Here is a 21714-nt window from a genome sequence, read left to right as displayed (position 1 = left end):
TGTGAGGAAAGGTTCCAAAAGATCAAGGTATTATTAACTACTACGCTTATGTTGACCTGACCTGAGGAGGGTGTTGACTTTATCATATATTGTGATGCATCAAGAGTGGGGTTAGGTGGAGTGTTGATGCAAAAGGGGAAGGTAATTGCTTATGCTTCAAGGAAATTAAAGACTCATGAAAAGAAATACCCTACCCATGATTTAAAGTTGGCGACGGTTATCTTTGTTTTGAAGTTATGGAGGCATTATTTGTATGGAGTTCATTGTGAGATATTCACCGATCATCGTAGTCTACAATATATTGTCAACCAGCAGGACTTGAATTTGAGGCAAAGAAGGTGGTTAGCTTCTGAAGGATTATGATTTGACTATTTTATATCACCCCAGGAAGGCTAATGTGGTGGTTGGTGCATTAAGGAGGAAGACTTCTAGCATAGAAAGTCTTGCAGCTATTTGAGCTGAGGAGCGACCCTTAGCTAGATATGTTAAGAGATTGGCTAATGGGTTGGTGAGATTGCAGCTTTCTGATGTGGGCCGAGAGCTTGCTTTCATAGAGGCCCGCTCTTTTTTTGATAGATCAGATCTGAGAGAGGCAGTTTGAGGATGAGAAGTTGTATCTCATTCGATACAAGGTGACGAGAGGTGAAGCTAAGGAAGTAGTGCTTGATTCTGAGGGTGTTTTGAGGATTAGGAGTCATATACATATGCCCAAAGTAGGTGAGTTGGTCATATTGATACTGAAAGAGGCCCATTGCACTCAATATTCTATTCATCCGAGGGTAACAAAGATATACCATGACTTGAGTCAACACTATTAGTGGTCTGGTATGGAAAAGGACATTGCCAAGTTTGTGTCTAAGTGTTTGACGTGCCAGTAGGTTAAGTGTGAGCACTAGAGGCCCGAGGGTGAGTTTCAGAGGTTTCCCATTCCCACTTGGAATTAGGAGAGGATCACGATGGATTTTTGTGTAGGTTTGTTCACTACCATGGGAGGTTTTGATTCCATTTGGGTTATGGTCAACCGATTGACCAAATCTGCTCATTTTATTTTGGTTAAGGTTAATTTCATGGAGGATAGGTTGGCTCAGCTCTATATTAGTCAGATTGTTAGGATTTATGGGGTTCTTGTTTCCATCATATCAGATCGAGGATCATTTTTCACATCTCATTTTTAGGATGTTGTACAGTGTGGATTAGGTACCTGATTGGATCTGAGTACCGCATTCCACCCTCAGACTGATGGACAGTCTACGAGGACTATTCAGGTAATTAGGATATGCTACAGGCATATGTGATTTATTTTGGTGCTCGATGGGATCAACACTTTCCCCTGGCGAAGTTCGCTTACAACAGTTACCATTCCAGCATCTAGATGGCTCCTTTGAGGCCTTATATGGCTGGAGATATAGATCGCCCATTGAATGGTTTGATTCTGTAGCGGTAGATAACCTATACACCAATTTTCTTTGAGATGCCATGGAGCAGGTTCGGCTGATTCAGGGTAGGTTGTTGATAGCTCAGAGTTGCCAGAAGAGCTATGCCGATAGGTGGGTTTGACCTTTGGTATTCATGGTCGGTAATCAGGTATGATTGAGGGTATCTCCCACGAAGGGTGTCATGAGGTTCAGGAAGAAGGTCAAGCTCAGCCCTAGGTTTATTATCCCTTTTGAGAGCTTAGATCGAGTAGGAGAGGTGACCTTTAGACTTGTCTAGCCACTTAGTCTATCCTCTTACATCCAGTATTTCATGTCTCAATACCACGTTGCTGCATACTATATGAGTCTTATGTGATTTCTCATGATTCGGTGGAGTTGAGCCCAAATTAGATATATGAAGAGGGTCCTATGGTTATTTTAGATAGGAAGGTCAGGAAATTGAGGAGTAAAGACATAGCTTCGGTGTCTAATGGTGGCATCGGTCCGTGGGGGAGGCTACTTGGGAGTTAGAGTCAGACATGCAGGCCCGTTACCCTCATCTTTTTGAGACTCCAAGTATGTCCCTTGCCTTATGTTCAAGGACAAACATAATTTTTAGTAGTAGATGATGTAATGACCCTGAAGTTATTTTTGATATTTTTGATAAAATTACCATCTCACCCCTCCCGTTAGTTTCCTCGAGCAACTTTTGATTGGTTCTGAAAGCTAGTATTTGGAAATCTTGTGAAAAGTTGAGTTTTTTCTTGAGAAATGAGTTTTATAGGCTTAAGTTATCAAAATTTGAATTTCAGATTCATTTGGAGATTCGAGTCTCGAAATGGAAATCCATTAATTCCATCATCTCCGAAATATGGAAATTGGTCTAGAAGAGTTGTCAAAATCAGATTTGGAGTAAAAATGTGGAATTTAGGTTCAAAGTTGGAAATTGAGTTAAAGTTTGATTCAAGCTTGACTTTAGTCAACATTTGAGGTTTGGTTGCTCGGATTGGATTTCCAACTGTTCGAATGGTTTCAGGAGGTGATTCTAACACTAGAAATGACTTTGTTATAATTTTTAGAGGTCCCGAGGGTATTTTGGGTATTATAAGTGTCGAATCTAGCTTAGTTGCAACTTCTCGGATTTCAGGTAAAGGAGGCCTCAAATTTAAATTCCGATAATTTTATTGAGTTCGGAACATCGAATTTAATAGGGTTGCATATATGGTTTGTATATATGGCATTCCGAAAGAATCCCAGGGTTGTTTTGAAAGTTTTGAGACTTAGAGACTTTGAGTTGCTGATCTCTGGTGCGATCGCTTTAGCGAGAGAGGGTCACTTTAGCGGCGATCGCTTAAGCGAGATCAAATCACTTTAGTAACGCCCACTTAAGCAAAATCCTCATCGCTTTAGCGAGGCAGGCCATTTAAGAGGGCTTCTCTTAAGAAATCCCTAGATCGTAAAAGCGATGGTCCGCTCTAGCGACATCAGAAAGAGGTTTGGATGAGGTTTAAGGTATTTTCACCATTTTTAACATTACAAACTCGTTTTAGGCAATTTCTTTGAGATTTTTCACGACAAAACTATTGGGTAATGTATTTCTAACACTTTTCCTTAATTTCCATTGAATAATTTCGTATTTTAACTTCAAATTGTGGATTTCAAATTAGAGATTTTGAGTTTTCTTGAACATAAACTTTTGAAGGAGAAATGGAGATTTTAACTCACTTTATCTCCATTTTAAAACTAATTTTACCAGTAGATTCTTGATTACTTGAGGAACATTTTCATCTAAAAATAATCAAATTTCAAGTTCAATTTTTGATATAGGATTTTTGACCATTTTATCCTTTTCAACCAAATTGCTTGATTTTAGTGTCAATAGTTTTGAAATGTGATTGTAAGTCTATATTTGATTATATTTTGGTGATTTTGGAGTGTCCTTAGAGGGGAAAATCTTTGAGTTTGGATTGTTTGTGACTTTTGACTAAGGCAAGTGGAATTCTAACATTTGTTAAGTATGTTGAACCTTTATTTTCCAATCTGAGGGGACTAGGGTGTGTTAGGTCGTTAGATTAAATTGAATTACATAAGTTGAAGTGCGATAGTGGAATTTGAATAGGGGTAATTTTCTAAGTGTTGTGGATTATGAGACATTGATTTATTGTGTGATTGTGGACTATATGACATATTGCATGAATATTTATCCTATTTCACTCGTTACTTGTGCATAATCTCTATGATGGCTAAGAAGTGATATGAGTTAGATACTGGATATTGAGATCGAAGTTTCTACCGATTGAGGTGATTTGTCGAGGTTTCTTCCGATCGATATTAACCGAGGTCTTTTTCGGTGGATACATGGTATATGTGAGCTATCCATGTGTTTTGGTTCGAGGTGATAAGAGTGTGTGTATCGTAGGATAGACATGCAATACGATATTTGACACTGCATTTGCATTTATTTTATCATGTGATTGATTATGATTTGAGATGTTATGTGTTTGCCTGATTATAATAGTGAGAACGTATATGTACTTTGTATTTGTGGATTGTCTAGTATTATAGTATAATTGTAATATAAATTGTATAGATTAGACTGTCTGAGCGCAGGTGTGTAGTTGTGGAGGATTGTGGTTGGGATGTCAGGAGTACCTCTGTTTCGCATTGCTTTACTTAGGGTTTTGTTTTGATTTTGTTGATTACTGTGTTTTTAGTGCTTACCCCTTGCTTCTACACATGTGTAGGATCTGATCTCGGTGCGTCATGTTCATAGCTTCCCTGTTGATTGGATCGAGCTTCTGGACGTGTGAGAGGTAGTAGCTTGTCTCCTTCAGCAGACTCTCGCCGTCATTTACCTTATGCCTTGTTCTATTTGAGGACTAGGACATATAGACTTATACTTTTTTCATTTCTATTAAAGTAGTGGCTTGTACATGTGACACCAATTCTTGGGTGGTTTAGAATCTATTCCCGCTTAAACATATCTATATTATATTAGACTTTAAATTTTCGCTTTCATTTTTGCTTATTTTGAATTGTTTATACTCTTAGATTGACTCGTTTTGGTGGGTTAGGCAAGTGCCATCACACCCGATTCCAGATCATGACATTTTTCAAAATTAGTTTACCCGCAAAACAAGACCTTAAATCCCAAAAATTAATGAAAACACATTCCAATCATCCTTCAAATCAACAATATTCAATTTCTCTACTTTGGCGTTTAAAATCTCCACTTTATGGATAGAAATCACACAATATCAAAGGAATATTCTTGGAAAATGAGTAAAAAAAGGTTTAAAATATGTACCCAATAATTATAGGAGAAAAGAGCATCAAAAATCATCCCAAATGGATCTTTCTAGTTCCCAAAATGTCAAAAATATGAAATAGATTTGGATAGATTTTTAATTCAGCAATTGTGTCACTAAAATCCATTTTCCATTGCTAAAAGTGTACACCAACAACTTTTAAAATATTTTTTTGACCCTCTATCTGTAAACACGAACCAATAGTGCAAATTGATCATAAACCATGTTTTGAAGCCAATGAAACTGTCGGATTTTTGAAAAGAAAGATTGTTATGACTAAAATACCTTCACAGACCTCTCTTAAGCCCTAAACTCCCAACTTCTCGCCTAAACACTAGCAATGCAACTTAAGGTCTCGAGGCTCTAACCAACCGCCCTACTAAACCATAATCGATGTTTTCAATACAATAGAACTGGCAGAATCACCATCCGATGTTCGAATCTCATAATGTTGACCAAAGTCAACTATCTCAATATAACTCAACTTTTTAAAAAAACCAAAATCATTCAAATATTACCGGATCGCATTGGAGACCACACTAACCATTTCTGCAATACATAATAATCATGAAAACACTAAGGAAAAGGGAAAACTGATTATTTTCCATATAAATAAATTTCTCATGAAATGGTATATTACAGTTTGGTTATCTTGAAAACATATATCACAAAGACGATCAGAATTGAAAAAAGACCGAATAAAATATAACTTTGTCATTACTGATAAAGTTTAATTGCCAAGTATGATATGCCAAAGGCTTACATATGGAATAGCATTAGAAAAAAACTGGAAGATAAATAGAATAATAAACATGAATGGAATCACTTTCTTTTGAAAAAGAAACTACATTTTTGAAAACAACACTAGATGTAGAAACTGACAGCTGCGATAGATATAATTCCTCTTTAACTTTACCAAAATTTTCTACCCTCTTCATTAAAAGGTCCTTCAATAGACACCCATTGAAAGTGAATAAATTATTGCAACTAACATTCTGTTTGGATGGCGGTTTCCTATGATAAAATCAAAACACATGTTAGAAGTTAGAATTAAAGAAATGCAAAACAGGTGGTTGAATATTTGAGTATGGTACCAGTAATTGCACTTGGATTTGGTTCTGAAGTGGTTGGTTTTCCCATTTGCATTTGTTTGAACATATTAACCAATTCTACCTTTTATTCCTTGCTAAAATATTGAAGGGTTCACTATTTTACTATTGCATTCCTCTTCACTGAAATCAAATAAGTTTTTCCTTTGTTGAATTCAAAATCTTCAGAAAAATCAATGAGCTTGTAATAGTCCTCTTTGATATGCCTAACTTTAGAGCAATGGTACAAATCATATTGGGATTGAACTTGTTCTTTTTGCCTATTTGGGTTGAACATTTTCAAATCTTGAAGAGTAGTTTTCAGATTTCTGAAATCCATTTTCATTTTTAAAATGTTGAGTAGTTGCAGATTTATAGTTGATCTTTCTTTGATCATTTGTCATCATAAAATCTGATGAATCTGAGTAAGCTTGAACACTCACATATATTTCCCTTTGATTTTCATCTTGCAGCAATAAAGAGTACACATGATATATGCTAGGTAGGAGATTTATCATCAAATCATTTTCTCTAGCCTGAGCATATATATCATTCAAATCCATCTAGAATTGGATCAGTCTTTGATCTTGTAAAGGCTTACTCAACTTAATTTTTGTTTCATAAGTACAAGTACAATTGCATACAACATATGAATATAAGGAATCTAGTTTATCCCATAACCTTTTGAGCTTTGTGAAATATCCTAAGACATCTGAATTCCCCTATACTAAGCAGCTTAGTTTCTTTTGTAGATGAAAATGTTTTTCCCCATTTGATTTGCCAAACCTATGATCCAAAATGTCTCATAGGTTTTTGGTTGTCTTGGAGTATATAATACTATCCCCAATGTCTTTGGATAAAGAGTTTAATAGCCAAAGAGTAATCATGTTGATATAACAACTCCATTACGAATATTTATTTGAGTTTAGATATGAGATTTCACAGGTTTTATTGATAAATCTATTTTTTTTTTGCAGAAAGGGCTATTAGGATGATCTTCCCCATCCTGAAAAACCCCTACAATAAAAAATAACATTGACAAGGTTCATCCGAGGTGTATCAGAAGAGTACAGATAATATGGATGATTTGAATAAAATATGATAACACTCTCACTTTGCTTGGTTACAATAGTAATAATAATTTGTTCAACCATGTTTGCTCAAGGAAGATAGAACTGAAAAAATCAAGATGATGTAAATATTAAAAGATTGGATAAATCTTCACTACTATGATACCATGATAGAAATGATAGATATGATTTGGAATTTTTTTTATGTGTTTATTGATTGCGAATATCAGTATTTATACAAATATTTTCTGTACAAAATAAATAAAGAAATAGAATTAAAAATATTTATTTGTATATTTGTCCTACTACTATTTAGGTAACTCTAATAACATAACCAACTATTATTCTTCCTTGTACTGTTCACGTGATTGCATCTTTTGGGAAGCTTCCATATGTACATCTGTGTATTAATCAATCCAATGCTCCTTATTAAATCAATTACGAAGAGAAGAAGTGTGGCTTGGATCTTTCTTCTTGTCTTTGTGAAGAATAAAAGAGTTTTCTTTTCCATCTTTCACAGAAAATCTCAAACTCCAAATTGTCTGAAGTTCGATAGCCTTCTTCTTGTCTTCCTTCACTGTATTGACAAAAATGGGGAGGAGGGTTCTCTTCAACAAATGGACACATATTTAAAAAAAAAATTCAAACTGCAACTGATAATATTGCAGATTCATAATATATAAACATGACTTTTCTAATTTCATACAGATAAAAAAAAAATAATTCAAAGTTCAAATATTAAGGACGATCTCCTACACTTCCTTTGTTTTTTAATTGTGATACAATCCAAACTTTGTCTTCTAGAGTTTTATTTGAGGTGAATTTGTTGTATTTTCTCCATCTAGGTGCTTATGTTTCAAGTGGGTCGTTGGATGAATTTACATTATTTTTAGTTTTGATTTTCCCATATTTGATAACACCTCAAAATTAAAAAGTGTGATTGAAGAAAAAGTAGTGTAGAAATTTCGTTGGTGCAAGATTCCACGAGGCTATCTATGGACCGTAGAAGGCCATCGTAGAAGGGGTCCTGAAGTTGGAAAAATAACAAGTCTCAAAAGATTTCCTAAAGACCAACAGGACAGTCCATAGAGGAACTACATCCCATAGGAGTGGTCATAGGGTGAGGTTCAAAGAGTTGGGAAGTTGAGAGTTGGCAGGACGAGAGGACAGTATAAAAGGGGGGGCTTCAGAGTTTGTTATATATTTTGAGATCAATGGTTCTACTGTTGGGACCTACGGTTCTTAGAGAGGTCTACCGACCGCAGGGAGTGTTCGTGGTTCTTGATTCAGAATGTTGGATCTTAGAACAGTTATCTACGGATGACCAAGATGGTCTATAGGTCGATTTGTAGGTCACCTCCGATAGTTACTTTTCAGGGATATTTCAGTCATTTCCTACCCACTTAATACCGAAGCTATGTCATTTGAGCCTATTCCTAAGACCTATAACAACTTTTACCCTTCAAAATTCTCACATTCCCTCTCATTCACTCAATATCCCCAAAAGATCCCAAGTCTTCTTCTTCGAGGATCCTCTCAAGGTGAATTAGGGTTCTTCAAGTTTCAAGACTCCTGTTTCAAATTTCAAGGCTAGAATGCATCAAGGTATGTGAAAATTTCATTCATGGATCCTTTTTCATCCACGGAGTCTCAAAGATTCTTCAAATTCTCTTTATGATTTCTTCCAAAAATCTAGGGTTTTGATGATTATGCATTGGATTCAATCAATTATGGTTTTATTTACTTCTATTGATCTTATTATGTATAATTTAATCTCAATTACATGTTTTCAAGGATTTTTACATGAACCCATGCATTATGCCTACTTTATGATTATGAACTATATTTTGAGAACTATGCATGCATCATGAATTGAAGAAATTATTATTTAAGGATGCTTTTAGATAAAGTATCAAGTACGTTTTTATGAAAATAAGGTTGCTTCAAATTGAAGCAATCTCAATTTTCATGATTTTTATGAAAAGGCTTATCATGATCTATATTCTTTAGATAAGTATATTTTATGAATATGTTATGAAATCACGATATATTTAAAGGAGCTATATTCTTATGTTTCAAGTATATTATGATAGACTTGGTATTACTGGATTCTTTCCATCTTCAAAGATCATTATATGTTTATATTTGATATTCCGTTGAGAGTTTACTTAGTAACGAGGACTTTGGAATGAAGGCTCACCCATTAGTAGAGGCAGTAGACACCAAGAAAAAGCCATCAAAAGGCCAAGAAAATGACCAAGGAATACTACCATGAGCCGTGGGGCTCACCACTGGGCGTGGTGGTGCTTGTCCAGAGAAATCCGATCCTAGCAAGACTTTGGTTTCCTAGTTTGTTTAGGATTAGATTTCAATTTCTATAAAAACCCTATTTTATTCTAGATTTAAGGAGATTTTGAGATGCACTTTTCATACTATTTATAGGCTACATTACACGACCGAAACTTCATTGCTTCATCATCCACACGCAACTAGACAGATTTGGAAGAAGAACACATAACCTAGATTCTTTAAGTTCTAGTTTTGGTGATTTGATTCAAAATCTTATTCTTCAATTGTGAGTTTGATTCGTTTTTATTTTTAAGCCTTATAATACATGTTTCATTCATTTTTTGTTGATTTATTCATTATAATAATGCAAGGCTAATCCCACAACTAGGGTTGTGGAATCATGACGACTTAACTAGAATAGGCAAACGTAATATTGATATTCGTAATTTGTTTTTGTATGTATTGTGATTTTTTTATTCAAAAGTCTTTCTTAATGAGTGCACACACTAAGAACTTGCCCGTATTTATTATAAAAGTAATTCAAAGAGTCTGGCTTCGAAAGAAGGGATAAACTTCATCTAAGTTACTTGAAACTAGTAGGAGATAGTACTCTAGGATCCTGGGAGAGGGTTAGTATAATATACATTATGATACCGGGAAGAGATGAATGAGATACGTCTAAGAAAGACCGGAGGGTGAATTAGATGTTACCTAACTCACTAGATTTTGCATATAATACATTAAACGATATCATGAATACGAATCGTCTATTGAATCATATTTCATGGGGATCATAACCCTATTCTAGTCTTTATATTTTTACAAACTTAATCTTGTTTACTTGTTCTTAAATTACAACCAAACCCCCACATTTACTTTATGCAAGTTTATTCTCAGGAAGTAGCAACTAAGATTGAATAATGATAGCTAATAGAATTATTTCAACCTATTCCATGTGGGTTCGACCCAACTCTTAGTTGGGTAAAATATATTGATAATAATTGTCTATATTTATTTTGAGAGGTATAATTGAACGTTATCAAAATGGTGCCATTGCTGAGGAATACAACTTTGAAATAATCTATTAGTTGTTATTTCAGTATGTAGTTTCTATTTCTTAATTTTATTTTTGGTTTCTTGATTTATTTTTTAAAGGGAACGGGTAGTGCATGTCAATCACCTGCAATAAAGGTGAACCATTAATTCCCTATGATCCTGAATTGCAAAAGTCCATTCGAAGGATGAATGCACAAGAGCGTGAGGAGCAAAGAATGAGAAAGCTTCTGGAAAACCAAGTCAGGGATGATGCCCTAGTTGAGGATGATGTTGATACAGAGGGCGCAAGAGCCACAAGAGCTATAGTTCTCCCACCACTACCTCAAGGCGTAGAATTCACTATCACTAGCACCATGATGCAGATGTTGAACTTAAAAGGATCATTTAGTGGAGCGGAAGGTGATGATGCCAACTAGCACTTGATGAACTTTATTGCCACTTGCAAGTCATTTGAAATCCCTGGGGTTAGCCAATCAGCCATACGACTGCGTCTAATCTATTATCTCTATCTGAGGGAGCATTGTAGTGGTTGAACAACCTTCCACATGACTCAATCATAAACTGGAAGGAGCTACGAGAAGCATTTCTCAAGAGGTTTTTCCCACCATCTAAGAAATTTTAAATCAAGGACGAGATTGGTGCCCATAACTAGCTACCTATTGAAGTAGTACATGAGACTTGGGAGAGATACAAACAGAAGCTGAAGAAGTGTCCAAACCACAACCTAACTGATGAGCACTTGAAAGATTTATTTTACATGTCTTGAAACTTTGTGACCAAGCCAGTCGTAGGTGCGGCTTATGGAGGATCATTTACGGCCAAGTCATTTTAAGAACCCACAACAATATTGGATCAGCTCTCAAAGAATAATAGAGCCTGGTATACTAGAAATAATGATATAAGAGGTTTTGGCTTCCCACTTAAGATGTCAGTAAAGTAGAAAAAGACAAAAGAGGAACATGATCAAGACATGGATCACATGCAGACTCAGATGGACTTGCTGACCAAATAACTGGTAGTTAGAGGGATTGAAAAGGTAAATGTTGTGGATGCTGCAAATCTCTATGATGACCAAATAGGTGATGAAGAGGCTAAGTACATGAACAACCAAGGGGGTTTTCGGACGTACAATTCTGGGAACCATGGTCAGAACTTTCAAAGGGAAGGATACAATGATAGGACTGACCACCGCGATTAAGGTAACTGGCATAACAAATATCAATACAAAAATGATCGGAGAAGCCTTTATGTGCATCCCAAAAATAGAGATAGAGGTGGAGAAAGTAACTCAAGGATGGAAAAGATCTTGACTAAAGTGTTGTAAAGGACAGAATATAAAGAATTTGTGATCAAGGAGCTAAAAGGAGATATGTCCAAAATAACCCAAGTGGTAGAGTCATACTCAACCTCTATCAAGCATTTTGAGCTACAAATGGGGAAATTTTCAGCCACAGTGAACCAAAGGAAGAATGGTGCACTACCTAGTGACATTGTTCAAAATCCAAAAATGGGGAAATAGTGCAGTTTGAGGATGTCATGTTGTGACTCTAAATTAGCTGCTTCATGAGAGGCAATCCATGTAGATACTTGATGAAGTTTGAGTAGTCAGGTAACCTACTACTGATGCATAGAGCATAGCAGTTATGATCACATCCCTTGTTTTTAATTTTGGAGTTTTTGAGTGCATTGGGGGCAATTCACAAATTTTAGTGGGGAGTGGGGATTCTTGAAACCCTTTGGTGTTTTTTTGCTATATTTCTTTTTTTGAAGGTGTATGTATTATCTAGTAGAACTAACATGTTTAGGTTGTTTGTATGAATACAAATGTTCATAAGAGTTTGTAGTAAGCCCATGAAAGTAAAAAAAAATGACCCCTATTCAAAAATTTGTGAATGATTGTGTAATTGTATATCAAATGTGATAACTGATTTGCTAGGATCTTTGTAACATTGTACATGGTGATTTTCTAGTTATGAATGTGTTGATTAGTGCTAAATAGCATAAGATCGGTGCCGCATGTGTGTGAAAGGTAAATTGTGTAGTTTGATTGATGCATTTGTGACCTAAAACTTGCCTTATTAGTCCCACTAAAACAATTGGATATCTAGATTAGGACAGGATCATAGACCTTTGTTGATAATGAGTCACTTATCCTAAATTTAACCAACCAAATGCAATTGTACCCTTTGAACCAAAAGTTTGAGCTTGAATAGACCTTTTCTTTGATTAACCAAAATTCACCTTCCCTTTCTATCTATGAATCCAAATTTTGGCCTTGGTCCCTTCAAGGAGAATGTGTACCTCTTATCAAGCTAAAAGCTTAAGTTGAGGGTGGCTACTATAAGGAGAATCAGTTTGTGAATCTTTATCTTAGCTCTGGTCCCTTAGGAGATTATGCACTTCAACTCAGGTGAAAGCCTAAGTTGAGGGTGGCTACCATAAGGAAAAACAACAAAGTTAGGGTGTAAAAAGAATGGTGGAATGAGAAGAAAAGAAAAGCATGGGTTGTGGCCACAAGTGAAAAAGAAAATAAGTGCAAAAATGAGTCATAAAGAAAAAATAATATTGAACAAAAGTGAAAGCCACTATCGATAAGAATGAATGAGGAAATAAAGGAACAACAAGAGTTTGGGGGATTGAAAACAACTAGCTAAGTCAAAGTAGCATTTGAAAGAACAAAGTAGTCACTTTTATCCTAAATGTACCCAACTTGACCTCGAGCCTATGTTACAAGCCTAAAAAGTTCTATTGTGATCCTAAAAAGGTTATTCAAGAGTTGAAGTATTGAAAATAAGGGCAAGCCTATGGTCTTTACTTTTTCATTTTTTGAACTTCTTTTGAGAGTCCGAGTAGTTCTGTTCCAGTCTCTCTTTATCCTTTATACACTATGTAAGAGACTTCTTTGTGGAGAGGTACTATGATTGTATTATTTATTAGCTACATTGAGTAGTATATGACTATCTGCATTGATTTGGTTAGCTAAGAATATCACGATGTTATGAAGTAATCCATTCAATATTGGTTAGAGCATGAGTGCATTGCATAAGTGAAGTAGGGCATGAGGTTGATGTTATAGGGCTGCTATATATATATTTCCTATGAGTTACTTGTATTTACGCGTTGTTTGGTTTAATTTTGTGTTATTGATTGAGGATAAAAAATAATTCTAAGTTGAGGGTGTTGATGTGTCGCCAAAATACGACACTTACGACGCTCAAAACATGGAATGATTGTTTTGTTAGTTTGATATGTGTTTTTGGTTAGTTTCCATGGAATTGAAGTACACTTGGGTTGATGATATTTGGCTTGGTTTATATGGGGATTTGATTGATATTTGAGTAAGTTGGACGGTTGGTTTTGAGAAGAGATCACAAGGAAAGCAAATTATGCAAGAAGTGCTAAATTGACTTGAGCTTGGCAAGGATTTGCGACAACTTGAGAGGAGAACTCAAAGAACAAACTTCACTAGGACTTGACGTATCTTGTATCAGACACTTGGAGGTGAAAGATGCATGTTTAGACTAAGGGTGCACCCCACGAGACCCTTCAAGGGCCATGGTGCAAACCACTGGCCGTGAAGGGAAGCCCACCATCCGTAAAGAAGTAAGACACTAAGCAAAAGCCATCAAAAGGCCAAGGAAATGACCAAGGAAGACCAGCACGAGCCTTGGTGATCACCACTGGCCATGGTGGTGCCTGTCCAGATTAATATGAGCCCAGCAAGACTTTGGTTTCCTAGTTTGTTTAGCATTAGATTTCAACTTATATAAATACCCTATTTTTTTCTAGGTTTAAGGGGATTTTGAGAGGCATTTTAATAAACTTTTCCTACTATTTAGAGGCTACATTACTCAACCAAAACTCCATTTCTTCATCATCCACACGCAATTTTACAGATTTGGAAGAAGAGCATACAACCTAGATTTTTTGAGTTCTAGTTTTGGTGTTTTGATTCTAAATCTTATTCTTCAATTATGAGTTTGATTCGTTGTTATTTCTAAGCCTTCTAATACATGTTTCATTCATTTTTTTAGTTATTCATTATAATCATGCAAGGCTAATAGTACAACTAGGGTTGTGGGAATCATGATGACTTAACTAGAATAGGCAAACATAGGATTGATATTCGTGATTTGTTTTTGCATGTATTGTGATTTCTTTATTCAAAAGTCTTTCTTAGTGAGTGCATGCATTAAGAACTTGCCCGTATTCATTGCTTTCCTGGAAGGAGGTAGTCATTAGAAAAAGGTTATCACAATAGTAATTCGAAGAGTCTGGCTTTGAAAGAAGGGATAAACTTTGTCTAAGTTACTTGAGATCGGAAGGATATAGTACTCTGGGATCCAGGGCGAGGGTTAGTATAGTATACATTCTGAGATAGGGAGGACATGCATGAGATATGTCTAAGAAGGACCGGATGCAAATTAGATATTACCTAACTCGCTAGATTTTGCATGTAATACATTGAACGATGTCATGAATACGAGTTGTCTATTAAGTCATATGTCATGGGGATAATCACCCTAGTCTAGTCTTCATATTTTTACAACTTTAATCTTGTTTACTTTTCACCATATTGTTACTTGTTCTTAAATTACAACCAAACCCCCCACTTTTACTTTATGTAAGTTTCTTCTCAAGAAGTAGCAACTACGACTGAATAGTAATAGCTAATAGAATTATTTCAACCTATTCCCTGTGGGTTCGACCCCAACTCTTAGTAGGGTAAAATATACTGCTAAGAATAACCTATATTTCTTTTGAGAGGTATAATTGAATATTATCAAGTCGTAGAGTGGGGTCTGAGGGTGGCACTGGCAGGTCATCAGATGCCATAAAGACTCATTTCTACGAGTCTTCCTTTGCTCTATAATTCGTTATTTGACTCGTGAAGTTCCTTCTTGCCTAAGAAAATTTTCCTACCTTAACCCTAGAAAATTTTCCTACCTTAACCCTATTTCTACGAGTCATCTTTACGACTCTTAATAGTCTATATGAGTCATAGATAGACTAGTAGTCCTTGGATTAGTCTAATTTTCCTCAAATTTTCCTTTTATTTGACTTTTCATCTTATGGGGTCTTACAATATCTCCTCCTTGGGAACATTCATCCTCGAATGAGATTAATTTAACATAGAAAGGACATGGAACAAGGACTAAAAACCCAATATGAATACGATGATACATGATAAAGCATAAACCATGAGATTTTCAAATTTAAAATAAATCATGACTTTTAAAATCAACTTTCATGAACATCAATACATACAATTGACATATGGAACTGAAACATAGGAGTTTAATCGACTTGATCATGAACAACTTAGTACCTTAGGCTTTAGTGGAAGAAAAGAGATCCAGATAATGCTGTATCATTTCGCTTCCACTTCTCATGTAGCATTCTATACTTGTTGATTTCTCCACAATACTTTGACGGATGCAACATCTTTATTCCCTAATCTTTTCACTTGTCGATCTAAGATTTCCACCGGAACCTCCTCATAAGTCAAATTTGTTATATTCCGTACTTTTGTACATTAGAATATTTTTAAGCTCCTCTAAAGCTGCCATGTGATCCATGTTATCTTTGACGTTATTGAATTATAAGAAGGGGAGGATGTAACACCCCATATTTTGCATAGACTAGTTCTATGTGAGTAGTGATGGTTTAAAATAGGGTTGGGAAGGATTTGAAAAGGGTTCAAGGCCAAATAATTTGTTATAGTAATCGCCCTACTTGCTTAAGCTACTGGTTTGGATGTCTTACATAATTAAGCTACTTGATTACACGTCTAGCTGAACTAGCAAGGATCACATAGGTTCTTAAGGTAAGACTAATTGCTAACCTACTAAAAACAACAAGTAGGTGATGCACCTACTTAGAATATGTGGACTGCATTTTAAATGAAAAGGGCAAGTAGGTGATGCAACTACTTATAAACTTGTGGTAGGAATTAAGGAGATGATGCACCTACTTTCTTAAAGTAATGGACAAAATTATTCCGGGATAAGAGATAAAGATTTTTATTCCCAATTTTAATTAATACATGAATTGCTTATGAATTTTAATTGGTATTGAAATATTAATGGAAATTTGGGATTAATTTACCATGATTAGATTATTAAGTGGAAATTAGTGATTAATTATAATTAATTAAGTTAAGTAGACCATTAAGTGGGCCCCACAACATGTGGCTGAATATGATTGGCTCATGGATGATAGTGGAACACATGTCAGAGGCTGGACATGTGTCAACCACATGGACAACATATATAAGTTAAATGGATAAATAATGTTTCATAATTTAACTTCTACAATTTATGAAATTAGAGAGATAAGAAAGAGAGACTCTCGACCATGGCCATGGAAGCATCTCCAAGCTCATGACAATGGCATCCTCTATCAACCCTAAATGAATAAGGAAGAGGATTATCTTTAGAGGAAGGGGGAAGCAATGTAGGAACTCCATTATTGAGCAGCAATAAATTTTCTTTGAAGCAAGGAAACGTTAGCAGCAACAAAATCCAATTAGTATACTCCATTTTAAGGAAGTTATTCATGGCTTTGAAAGTGAATTTTGAAGGTCATGGTAACGTGAATTGATCATTTAGGGAACCAAGAAAACTTGTGATTTTAATTCACTAAATTCAGCAAATTAAGGAGCCAAGTTGTTAAGGTAAGATTTAATCCTTTTCTATGTGATTTAGAGGCGGTTTGGACTTGCTGTAACTTGGTAAATATGAATTGAATCCATGGAATTATGTATGTTGATGTTGAAGTGTTGTTAGGCCGTGTAAAAGGGCCATTTTATTTGAAATTGGTGAACTGATTTGAATTAATATTTTGGTTATTGTTGTCATAGATTATGTGATGAGAATGAAGGAATTAAATTGTTAAAGTTGAATTTGTAATTATTTGTGGGCTATTATAGAAGTTAATATGATGTTAATGTATTTTCTTGCATATATAAGGGTGATGTTGTTAACATGTGGTTGCTGGTATAGTTCATAAAAATGTATGAAAATAATGTGTTAAGAAATGTATAATAAACGAAAATGGTTTGTTGGCATGTCCATAGACATTCGTGAGGTTATCGGGCATCCTTACGTTGCTAGTTAAGGGCTGTTTTGAGTATGTTATTATTCTTGTTAAGTTGAAAGATCAAGTATAGTTAAGATTATACATTATGGTGTTATGTTGGTTGGGATATTAGAAGATCATTGGATGAAAACGTTAAGGCTATGGATTATTATGGATAACTTGAATATGTAGTACTCGTATGTGGATTGTTATTGAGTATTGTGAATGTGGGCTATTGGAAATGTTGTGTGGGCTGTTCGGGTGTTTTCAAGTTTTGTCTTGAATAGCCTCAATATGATATAGTACATGAATGTGTGGGTATTGATGTTGGCTTAGTTGTTATGAAGTTGATTTGAATATAAGAGAATTGTCGCCTAATTTTCTAGAAAGGAGTTACTAACGTTAGAATGTGTTTTGGACCTTTATGTAACTTAATCATAGTTCTTGACGTCTTAATATAGGTTAAGATGCCCCGGGCAGCGTATACGTGTTGTGTTGTGAATAAGAGCTAAATATATGTAAAGCTATCCCTTCTTTCTTTTGGCATGTCTTAGCTATAAGTGATATATGATATGAGCTTTGGGGTAATTCCTTTCATAAGTTCCGATTATGAATCATGACTCTTATTCACTTCTTGGCGTTAAAACTCTTAAAGTAGTTGAGCTACTGCCCTTGAGTCTTCTATATATTGGACAATAGTTGGTATGTGAAAGTCCCTATTCTTAAAGACTCGATAATGATTAATGTTCTTAACTTTCATAAACAATCTCGCATTATCTTGATACATGTCTATGATCCCCGAGGCTTTATTTAATATAGTTCATAATGAAATTCAAAGTGTATTGAACCTCTTACCTATTGAGTCTCAAACGATGACCTAAATGTATATGGTTACTCACTACTCTTCTCGTACATACTGTTATTACGTCTTTCACCGAGTTCCGGGGTGGATATGTTATCGTGTATAACTTTATTACATCTTTCACCGAGTCCCATGATGGGTCGGGTATGTTATAACGTATATTTTACTATATTATCCACCGAGTCCCTTATTAGAGGGCCGGGTCCACTATGGTTATGGCACCGAGTCCCACGATGGGCCGGGTACGGTATATGTATATACGACTTTATTTACCGAGTCTTTTATTAGAGGGTCGAGTATGGTATAGTATATGTATATAATGATATGATAATATGATTACATGATTATGGGACCAAGTCCTATGATGGGATGGGTACGGTATATGATAATGATATGCATGATTTGTTTTGTAAGCACAGGTACAGTGAGTTCTGATTGTCATACTTGTCTCCTAGTCTCTCTACTTTATTTATGATCTTTCTTATTGTATTTCATGCCTTACATATACAGTACATATCTTGTACTAACTCCCCCTTTCTTCGGGGGGTTGCGTTTAAGCCCGTAGGTACAAATACTTGATTTGGTGACCCTCCAACTTAGGACTTCTACTCAGCTATCTTGGAGTGCTCTGTTGTTCTGGAGTCTAGACTTTTGGCACAGATCTACTGATATATGTATATGTTCATTCAGGGGTAAGACGGAGCCCTGCCCCATTATATGTTACTGTTGATACTCTTGGAGGTCTGTAAACATATGTGTGGATTGTATATAGATATTGTTCAGCTGTGTTAGAATGAATTGTGTTTTGGGATGTCTCCATTCGTAGTGGCAGCCTTGTTGGCTTGTGTATATATATGTCTTAGGATGTTGTATGTTGTGGTGGCCCTATCGGCTTGCGTATGTGTATGGTTGGGATGTTCACATATGTTATGATATCCTTGTTGGCTTATGTATGATATTATCCATTGATAGTATGACTCCACAGGAGACAGGATGCCTTGGTGTATATATATATGTGTGTGACAGTTCTGAGATGACATATTATACCTAAGAATTTCCATATTATGTTCAGTTCGAATAGATTATAGCTAACAGGTGTGTACGAGTGTCCAGCACGGGCACTAGTCATGGCCTACAGGGTTGGGTCGTAACAAAATTCTCTTGAACATTCACAATTTTCAATGGCACAATAAAGTTCGTATCACCCATAAATTTTCTCAACATCGATACATGAAATATCGGATGAACCATAGCCAACTCAAATGGCAAGTCTAACTAATATGCCACTTTGCCAATACTCTTCAATATCCTATATATCTAAGACACAATTTTCCCTTCTTACCAAAACGCATTACACCCTTCATAGGTAAAACCTTCAAATACATCCAATCATCCACATCAAATTCAAGATCTCATTTCCTAATGTCCGAATAGGACTTTTGACTACTTTGAGCCGTCTTTAATCTTTGTATTATGAGTCTTACTTTCTCCATTGCATCAACTACCAAATCAGGACCAATCAATGTCATCTCACCCACTTCAAACCATCCCACTAGGGATCTACATCTTCTTCCATATAAGGCTTCAAAAAGAGCCATTTGGATGCTAGAGTGATAACTATTATTGTAGGAAAATTCAATCAATGGAAAAATGCTCATCCCAACCTCTTTTCAAATTAATCACACATGCCCTCAACATATCTTTCAAAGTTTGGATCATTCTTTTAGCTTGTCCATCGATTTGAGGATGAAAAACGGTATTTGGCTTAACTTTTGTACAAAGATCATTTTGAAATAACTTCCAAAAATGTGAACTGAATTGAGCACCTCTATCCGATATAATTGACAAAGGAACACCATGAAGTTTCACAAGTTCATGAGTGTACAACTTAGCATAGTCTTTAGCACCATAGGAAGTCTTAATCAGTAGAAAGTGTACCGATTTAGTCATTCTGTCCACAACAACCCAAATAGAATCATATTGACCTGTAGTACGGGGTGAGCTTGTTACAAAGTCCATATTCACATCTTCCTACTTCCAAGTAGGAAATTCAATGTCTTGAGCTAAACCTCCTGGTTTTTGATGCTCAACTTTAACTTATTGATAATTAGGACTCTTAGCCATAAACTCCGCTGTGTACTTCTTCATGCCATTTCACTAATACACTTTTCTCAAATCACAATACATCTTGGTGGATCCGGATGAATTGAATATCCAAAACTGTGGGCCATGTTCAATATCAAATCTCTTAACCCATCAACATTAGGAACACACAAATGAACTTGGTCACGTAGTATCCCATCTCCCCCTTGGGAGAAAGCCTCAATGGCATTTTCGACAAATGATTATTCAACTCAACCAACACCGGATCATGGTATTGCTTAGCCTTAACATCCACCACAAAAGACGATTCTGAGCCATTATGTATAAGAACACTTCCATCATTAGAGTCAACTAAACGCACACCTAAACCTGCCAATTTATGGACATATTTAACCATCTCCTTCTTACCTTCTTAAACATGTGCAACACTATCTATGGACAACCGACTAAGAGCATCCGCCAGAATATTTACCTTACCTAGATGGTACAACACACTCATATCATAGTATTTTAGGAGTTCAATCTATCTCCTTTCACTAAGGTTCAAGTCCTTTTGTCTAAACACATATTGCAAGCTTTTGTGGTCGGTAAACACATCAACATGCATCCCATAAAGATAAATATGCCAAATGTTCAATGCATAAACAACTGCCACAAGTTCAAGATCATGGGTTGGATAGTTCCTTTCATGTACTTTTAGTTACCGAGAAGCATAGGCTATAACCTTACCATGTTTCATCAAAATACAACCCAAATCAACAAATCCTTCAATTACTCTTTCAACTCCTTAAGTTCCACCGGATACATATGGTAAGAAGGTATAGAAATAGGTTGATTATCGGGAAGAAGATCTATGCCAAAGTCAATTTCCCCTTCGGGAGGAGTGCTGGGGTAAATTATCTGAAAACACATCATAAAACACATTAACTATAGGGACCGACTCAAGAGTAGGAGTTTCAAAATCAACATCCCTAACTCGCACAATATGATAATACACCCTTTGAAAATCATTTTTTGGGCCTTAAGACATGAGATGAATCAACCCTTAACCACCGAATCATTACCCTTCCATTCAAGAATAGGCTGATTAGAAAAGTGAAACTTAACTACATAAGTCCTACAACATATAAATGCATAACATGTATGAAACCAATACATACCAAGAATAATGTCAAAATCGGTCATGTTTAGTTCAACAAGATCACATGGGATAACTTACTCAAGACTAACATAGGACAATTTCTATAAACTCTCTTCGCTAACATTGAATTACCAATGGGAGTATAAACTAAAAAAGGTTCTAACGACACTTCAGGGCACACATCAAATCTCATATCCAGGTAAGGAGTTATAAAAGATAAGTTGGCACCCAGATCAAACAATGCATAAACATCAAAGTTAAAGACCTGTAACATACCCGTGACCACATCGAGAGGCTCCTCA

Source organism: Solanum dulcamara, chromosome 9, assembly GCF_947179165.1.
Source record: "Solanum dulcamara chromosome 9, daSolDulc1.2, whole genome shotgun sequence".
NCBI classification, from domain to species: Eukaryota; Viridiplantae; Streptophyta; class Magnoliopsida; order Solanales; family Solanaceae; genus Solanum; species Solanum dulcamara.
Note: the sequence above shows the minus strand (reverse complement) of the source record.